The sequence below is a fragment of the Chinchilla lanigera genome, unplaced genomic scaffold (genome assembly GCF_000276665.1).
Source record: "Chinchilla lanigera isolate Chin_1 unplaced genomic scaffold, ChiLan1.0 scaffold00128, whole genome shotgun sequence".
NCBI lineage: Eukaryota > Metazoa > Chordata > Mammalia > Rodentia > Chinchillidae > Chinchilla > Chinchilla lanigera.
In genome coordinates, this window is record NW_004955529.1 from 1,907,092 (window position 1) to 1,916,507 (window position 9,416).

A 9,416-nucleotide genomic window follows, 5' to 3' on the forward strand; every position below is an offset into this window, starting at 1 on the left:
TGGAGTACAACAGTCAGAGCAGTACTTCTTTATAGATATATCCCAAGCCCAGTTTTTACCTGAAGAATTTCCATCAGCCTTCTGATCTAAGCTCTGACCATAATCTCCCATACAGAATAGCCTCAGACATTCCCCCTCTAATTTTTCAGCTGGCATCGCCAAACTGTTCCACATGCTTGCAACAAGCCATTCTCAATGGCTCCTGAACCATATGGTAAGGTGTAGTCACCATAGCAACCCCAATCCTGGTATCAAATTCTATCTTTGTTAAATTTCTCTCATTGCTGAGACAAAATACTCAATACCAAAAGTTCAGGAAGGAAAGGTTTATTTAGGTCATGGTTTATGGAGGTTTCAGTCTATACTCAGCTGGCTCTAATGGAGGGCAGCATAAATGAGGGGCAAACATTCATGGTGGTGGAAGACAGCAAAGGCAAGAAAAGCTAAAAGGGGAGGTCAAGCCTCTTTTCCTTCCCTTATATTGTATGCAGCCTAGCCACCTTTTTGCAGGTGTAAAACTCACACTATGAATCCCCACACTAGACAATGAACCAATCACAAACTCTAGATTCAGGCATGTCTAAAAATGCTGCCTTACATTGGCCACATGAGAATTTGAGGGGACATCCAGACACATACCATAGCATGCATGAAAATTCTACTTAGTCACTGTAGAGTAGATGCAGATAAAAAATAGAGGATGCTGGAAAATTATAGAAACTATGAATGCGAAACACAGAAAAGAAATGAATTCTAGGAAACATATCCATGAGATTGCAAATTGCCTTGTAAGTATACACAGCAAAGGGAGCCAATGTGAATACAGAATGTTAAACATAGAAGATGGGGCTGGGGATTTAGCTCAGTGGCATAGCGCTTGCTTGGCAAGTGGAAGGTCTTGAGTTCGATTCCCAGCACCAGAAAAAAAAAAAAAAACATAGAAGAAAGGATTGGACTTAGTGATCATGAAATGAAAGATCTCTTAAAAATAGCAAGGAACCATGAGAAAACCTTACAGCAACTGCTAAATGGTGCAAAGAATAATAACATAAGATAGATAGGAACTGGTGAAGAAGCAGGAGTTGATGCAAAAACATAAAATACCAGTTCACAGAAGTCATGGCAGAAAACTTCCCAAACAAGGAAAAAGATCTTGACATACAGTAAGTGAGGTGTATAGAACTCCAAATAGCCATAATCAGAAAAATCTACACCAAAACATATACAATAATCATGAGTCTAGAAATTCAGCACAAGAAGAAAATATTAAAAGCTGTTAGAGAAAAGAAACAAATCACTTATAAAGCAAAATAAATCAAAATCATAGCAGTTTTCTCAACACAAACTCTCAAGAAAAGGAGAATTTGGAGTGAAATACTTCAAACCCTAAAAAGAAAACAACCTTCATCCCAGATTGAGGTACCCCACAAAATTATCTTTCAAAATTGATGGATATATGATACTTTCATGACAAAGAACACCTAAGAAAATTTATGATCACAAAGTCAGTACTACAAAATGTTCTGAAGAACATTCTAGAAAGAGACAACAAAGACTATAACTGCATGAAACCAAACAGAATGAATCAACAATTCAAGGCAAACAATTAAAAAGTAGAATAAAATTAAAGCAACAACAATAACATAACATGACAAAGTTAAACTAATACAGATAATTGTAACTTTCAATGTAAATGTTCTCAATTTTATGAATCAAAAGAAACACTGGGAGAATGGATGAAGGAGTAAGAACCAACAAAACGCTACATACAAAACACACATTTAATTAAAATGAAATTTATAAACTGAAAGTGAAAACAGGAGAAAAATCCTCCATGTGACAGGAACATGGAAAAAAATACAGATAAATATTCTCTTTTTAAAGTGGATTTAAAGCAAACACAGATTAGAAGAATCAAAGAAAGTTACTACATCTTTGTGAAGGAAATAATCCAAAAGGAAGAGATAACAATTAAAATTATGTATGCACGAAATACCTGTTCACTCAAATATATAGCAGTGAATTTTCCTATCAGAAAAACAGAGTGAGCCCAAATAAGCAACCCAATGTTGAACCTGAAACTTCCAGAAAAACAAGAACCAGTCAAGCTCAAAGTTCACATGAGAGAGGAAATTATAAAGATCGCAACAAAAAATAACACAATTGAGACTAAAAATATATAAAGAATTAATGAATTGAAAAGTTTGTTCCTTGAAATACTAAATAAATAAAATTGATAATCTCTTAGCTAATCCTATAGAAAAGGAAAAATCATATCCATACAATTAGGAATGAAAAAGGTGAAATTAAAATAGATCCTGAAGAAGTTCATAAAATCATCAATATCTACCTTGAGATTCTGTATTCTAATAAGATGGAAAATACTGAGGAAATTGACATATTTCTAAACACATATGAATTAGCTAAGCTGAATCATACAATTTTTAATAAACCAATATCAGCCAATGAAATTGAAGATGAAATGAAAAACCTACCAACAAAAAGTGCAGACCCTCACAAATTTACTGCAGAAATCCAGAATAAATTTATAGAAGAACTTATGCTGCCATATTTCAAAATCTTTAGTGAATCTGAAAGGGAAGCAGCATTCCCAAACTCAATTATTGGATGCAACCATTACCCTGATACAAAAACAGAGAAGGATCCAACCAAAAGAGAGCTACAGAAAAATTTTCCTAATGAAAATAGATACAAAAATCCTCAATAAAATATTAGAAAGCAATGCAGCTGATCATCAAGAAGATTATACACTATGAGTAAGTAGGAGTTATCTTAGGGATTCAGGAATATTACAACATGTACAAATCAATAAATGTAATACACCACATCATTAGATCCAAGGAAACAAACCCTATGATGATCTCAATAGATGAAAAAAAAAATTGACAAAGTCCAACACACATTTGTGATAAAAACCCTTACAAAAATCAGAATAGATGGTCATTATCTCAATCTGATAAACACCATTCATGACAATCTCATGGTCAACAACATAATAAAAGGACAAAAACAGGAAGCTTTAACTCCAAAATGAGGAAAAAGACAAAGACATCCACTATCGCTAATCTTATTCAATAATCTGGAAATATTAGTCAGAGGAAGAAAAGAGAAAGAAATAAAAGTAATAAGAATAGGAAAGGAAGGGCTGGGGATTTAGCTCAGTGGCAAAAGTGCCTGCCTGGCATGCGCAAGGTGGTGAGTTTGGTTCCCGGTACCGGAGAAAAACCAAAAAAAAAAAAAAAGAATAGGAAAGGAAGAAGTTAAATTGTCATTATTTGTAAATGACATGATATTTTGCAGAGGACTGAAAAATACCCCACTAAAAGACGTGTGGATTAAATAACAAAATTCATTTGTATAACTAATATAAGACAACAATGAAAAATTAATAGTCTATCTTTACACAAATAAACTAACTGAGAAAGAAATTTTGGAAGGAACACCTTTCACAATAACATCAAAAAATGAAATTGCAAGCAATCAATTTAATGAATGAAGTAAAAGAACTTCACTTCAAAAGTACAGCACTCTCAGAAAGGGGATCAAAGAGAACATCATAAATTGGGAAAATATCTCTTGCACATGGGTAGGAAGCTCCAATATATTGAAAATAGCCATACTCTGGAAATTTTTATACAGATTTAATACAGTCCTGACCAATATACCATAGTATATCTCATAGAATTAGAGAAAACTATCCTAAAATTATCTGGAACCAAAGGAGACATAAAATAGTGAAAGCATTTGTGGGAAACAAACACAGGGATAGAAGCATGACAATTCCTTACTTGAAATTATACTAAAAAGCAATTGTGCTAAAAATAGCATAGTACTGGCAAAAAAATCTGTTTTTTTGTTTTGTTTTGTTTTGTTTTCTGGTACCGGGGATTGAACTCACGACCTTATGCTTGCCAGGCAAGTGCTGTGCTGCTGAGCTACATCCCCAGGCCCTGGCAAAAAAATCTTAAAGATGAGTGTAAGAGAATACAAGATGCAGAAACAACTCCAAACATGATCCACAATCTTTTCTTTGACAAAGGTGTAAAATATCTTCACTAGAAGGAAGATAGACTCCAATAAATAGTGCTGGAAATGCCAAAGACTAGAAATACACTCATACCTTTCACCATGCACTAAAGTAAAATTAAGGTGAAGCAAAGCAAAAGTAATAAAACAGAAACAGCAAATCTGCTAGGAGAGTAGGTAGAACACTTAAAAGATGGTGGTGTAGGCAAAGATTTTATGAAAAATCCCTAATCACACAGGTTATATGACAAATAACAGCAACTGGGATCTCATCTTATTAAAAAGGTTTTTCATGACAAAAGGAACCACCAACAGAGTGAAGAGACAACCCACAATGTGGGAAAAAATTTGCCAGTTGTTTCTCAGACAAAGAACTAATATCTAGAATATATAAAAAACACCAAAAAATTATACCCCCCAATTTTAAAGATGCAGTGAAAAAATGAGTATCTAAAATGAATATATAATTATTAAATGAAGAAGGAGAAATGGCAAAGAAATATAAGAAATAATGTTCAACATCACTGGTCACTGAAGAGATGCAAATTACAACAACGCTGAGATTTCATCTCACTCAAGAATGAATAGCTATTATCAAGAAAACGACCAATAACAAATGCTGATGTGAATGAGGGGGAAAGGGAATCCTTCTGAACTGTTGGTTGGAATGCAGATGATTGTAACCACTTGGGAAATGAATGTGGAGATTCCTCAAAAAGCTAAATGTACAAGTTCCATTTTAATTAGATGTTCCCCTACTTAATATCTTCATGAAAAATTAAAAGCATCAAACCACAGAAATACATGCATACCCATTTTCATAGAGGTGTCCGGCCCGCGGGTACAGTCAACGAGGACCCTAGAGGGGGAGTGGGGATGATAAAGGGACAAGAGACACGAAGAATGGAGACAAGACAGGATTCTGATCAAGTCTCGTTTATTGGCGGGAAGTACCGTGCTTATATAGGGCATGGAAAAACGCGGAAGTTCTTAAGGCGGGAGTAACCAAGTAACCCGACAAAGGTGGGAGTAGCTAGGCAATGGCGGGCAGTCCTAGTTCTAGAGGCGGGAGTAGCTAGGCAACGGTAGGCAGTCCTGACTTAAAGGGAAAGGCGTGACTAACAGAAACTTAACTCAGACGACAGAAACTTAATGCTTAAGACGGCTACTAATATACAATGGAGGTCAGTCACGGTCTCCCACATAGAGGCACAGTTTTTAACAGCTAAATTTTGGAAACATCTCAAATGCGTATCAACTGATGAATAGATAAAGGAGATGTAATCGTTTTTTATGTAACGTGGTACTATTCAGACATAAACAAGGATAAACTTGAGGCAGGACTGATCCAGTAGTCATCTGCTCTTAACTCCAACTTTAATCCCAGCATTGCACCACCAATCAATCACAGACTTAGATTCAGCCACTGTCAAAGGCCATTCTATACAATTTTTTCAGAAAATTATTTCATAATTAAATTGTGATTAGGGCTTGCGTGAGGCCCAGTGTCTTACCATGTGAACCCATTATGTGGAAACAGAACTCCATATGCCTTCTGTCACAGTTGAGGCCTCCAAGGACTTTTAGTGCTCTGATGTCCCATGGCAAGAATACATCAGCTGAAGACATCTCTTTTCTTGAGAACTAAGTTGTAATAGTAATAGGGATTCACCTTGGGGAAAGGACAAACTCTTCATTAATTTCCCATCTTTCCCTGTTGTCCTCATCAATGTAAATATCCTCATTAGCGTAAGATCACCACCAACCTCTAAGTTATCCAAAGTGATTCTCATCAAGAGATCTCAGCAAAAGATCATCACTACCCTCTGAGTCATCTGATAAACGTATTTGCCTGTGAAACAGCTGGCAATTTTTCCCACTCAGTGGATTGTTTCTTCATTCTGCTAATAATTTTTTGCTGTGCAAAAGCTTTTTAATAACAAGGGATCCACTTTGTTGATTCTTTGTGATATTTTCTTTGCAGCCTGGGTTTTGTTCATAAAGTCTTTGGCTACACCTATGCCTTTAAGAGTTGTACCTATTCTCTCTTCGACCAGATTTATTATTTCTGTTCTGATATTTAGAACTTTGTTCCAATTTAATTTTCTTTTAGTGCATGGTGAGAGACATGGGTCTAATTTTGTCTTCAACATGTTGAAAGCCACTTTTTCCAGCACCATGTATTTAAAGAGGCTATCTTTCTTCTGGTGAATATGTTTGGCCCTTTTGTCAAAGATAAGGTGTCTGAGTGTGTTTGTAGTTGTGTCAGCATTTTCTTTTTTTTTGTTTGTCAGCATTTTCTAATCTGTTACACTGATCCTCAGGTCTGTGTTTTTGCCAGTACCATGCTAATTATATCACAGTAGCTTCGTGGTATAATTTCAAGTCAGGGATTGTGATACCTCCTGACTTGCCTTTGTTCACCAGAATCAATTTTGCTATTCTAGGTCTCTTCTGGTTCCAAATGAATTTTAGGATTTTTTTCTAAATCACTGTGGTACTCTATTTGTATTTTCATTGGTATTGCATTTAAGTATGTATATCAATTTTTGGAGTATGACCATTTTCACTATATTGGTTCTCCTACCCAAGAACAAGAGATACATTTCCATTTTCTGATATCCTCTTCAATCTTCCTTTTTAGAGTATCATAGCTTTTGGTATAAAGATCTTTTCCTTCCCTTGGTATATAGATTCCTACATATTTCATTTTCTTCAATGCTATTGTGAAAGTTGTTAGTTCCCTAATTTCTCTTTCAGTGAGTTTGGTACCTGTGCATAGGAATGCCACTGAAATTTTAGTGTTAGACAAGGAGGAATTTAAAAGGGACTTTGCTGATACTTCGGAAACAAACTAGATGTCTCCCAGTGGATATAGGGAAAGGCTATAGAAATGCTTCATGATTCCTTCCATATGGGAAGAGATGCTACATTGGACATAATTAATTGAGTTTTTACAGGACTAGGACTACAGATATCCTCCCAACACTTTGTAAACCTTTCCAACTTTGTATCCACTACTACCTAGCATGCTCAAATTTTCTCTTTTATTAGAACCTGTACAGAGGACAAAGGCAGATCCTGGAAAGGACTGCAGTTGATTTAAACAGATGTTGGTCCTAAGTGATAAATTTACAGACTGGATTGCGGCATTTCTTACCTCTTCAGTAAGGTCTATTAAGGTAATCAAAGTACTTCATAGAAAAATCATCCACAGATTTGGACTATCACAGTCTCTCCAGAGTAACAGCGGACCTTTGTTCACTCCCCAAATTACTCAGGGAGTGGCAATGGCTTCATTGATGAAGTCCTACTTTATTTCACCTGGCATCCTCAATTGTCTGGTAAGGTAGAGAGAGCCAACTAGACCTAATGTGAGCTCTGGCCAAGCTTTGCTAATACATTTCTGAGTCCTGACTCTGATTATTAGCAATAGCATTCATGAGGGCTCATAACATGCCAAAAAGTGGACTAAGTATGAGCTCATTTGAGATGTAATACAGAAGGTCATTTCCATCCTATGATATAATAATAGACCTAAAAGCCGTGAAGCTCTTAGAATATCACATGAATCTGGGCCAAGTACAAAAGGCTATCCAAATGAATGGAGACAGAGTTCTGCCAGCTTCTGGACCAGGAAGAACACATAGTTTTCACATTGGAAACCAAATGTGGGTGAATTGTTTTATATTAAAGAGAGTAGTAAATGAGAAAAAAAGAACCATAGCAGCATACCAACATCACAAGCATAAACAAAACAAACAAAGCAAGAACATTAAAAGTGATACAGCGTTTCAAGGCAAAATGATAGGAATTAACAGTGGTTGTTATATTACATATTCAACTACGTTGCTCAGATCACCAGATGTAAGAATGTAAGATTGTTCAACCACTAAAGAGAATAGAAAATAATTATTAGATAACACATGAGAGATAATACAGAGCTGCATTACAGAAGATGGTAGGAATTCACCATGGTTGTTCCATTGCATATTGTTGTCTTCAAATCAGTTGCTCAAATTACTAGATATAAGCATGCAAAATTGGTCAGAACATAAAAAAATTTAAGCATTAACTGTGCCTCTCAATAAACCATCAGATATCAGCAGTAGAGTTATCCCAGATATATATATATATATATATATATATATATACACACACACTGCCCTCCTTCTATCTTTTTGCTTCTTTCCCTCATCCAAGTCATTCCTTCCTTTGAGGAATATCTTTCCATTTCCTATAAACTACTGTACATTTTGAGTTTTACTTATTCTTTCAGATTCCTGCATCAGGCAGACAATATGATGTTTACACATGTGGGTCCGATTGATTTCACTTATAAGTATGGTCTCTAGTTGCATCCATTTACCTACAAAAGCTTTGAGTCTATCTTTTTTTTATAGCTAAGTAATACTCCATTGTATAAAAATACATTTTTTTATCCATTCCATAGTTGATGTGCATTTGGATTGTTTCCAAAATTTAGCTAAAACAAATGATGCTGCTGTGAACATGGGTGCACATATATCACTGTGGTATGATGTCTTTAATTCTTCTGTGAAATTACCCAGAAAGGGAATACCTGGGTTAAGAGGGACTTCCATTCCTAGTTTTGTGAGGAATCTCCAAACTGATTTCTACAGTGGTTTCACCAGTCTACACTTCCACCAGCAATGGAGTAGAGTTCCTTTCTCCCCACAGCCCCTCTAGCACTGGTTATGGGTTGAATTCTTGATGATAGCCATTTTTTCTGGGGTGAGATGGAATCTCACTGTTGTTTTAATTTGCATTTCTTGAATGAACAATGATGTTAAACATTTTTTCATGTATTTACTTGTGTTTAGTATTTCTTCATTTGTAAAGTGTGTATTTGTCTCAGATGCCCATTTTTGGATTGGGTCTTTGAATTTGGGAGGTCTGATTTTTTTTATTTTTTTTATATGTCCTAGATAGAAGTCCTTTGTCTGAAGGGCAGTAGGTTAAAAATTTTCCCAATTTGTGCATTTTCTTTTTATTCTATCAGTGATTTCTTTTGATGTGTTAAAACGTTTCAATAAGATGAGATCCCAGTTGATGATTCTTTGAAGTATTTCCCATGCAGCTTGATTTTTGTTCAGGAACACTCTGCCTATTCCTATGACTTCAAGATTTTTACCTATTTTCTCTTTGACTAATTTTAGTGTTTCTATTTTAATATTTAGATCTTTAATCCATTTTGACTTTAGTTTAGTGCATGGTGAAAGACATGGGTCTAGTTTTAGTCTTTGGCTTGTGGAAAGCCAGTTTCTCTAGCACCATTTATTAACAAGGCTATCTTTCTTCCAGTGAACCTGTTTGGCCCCTTTGTCAAAGATAAGGTGACTAAGTGT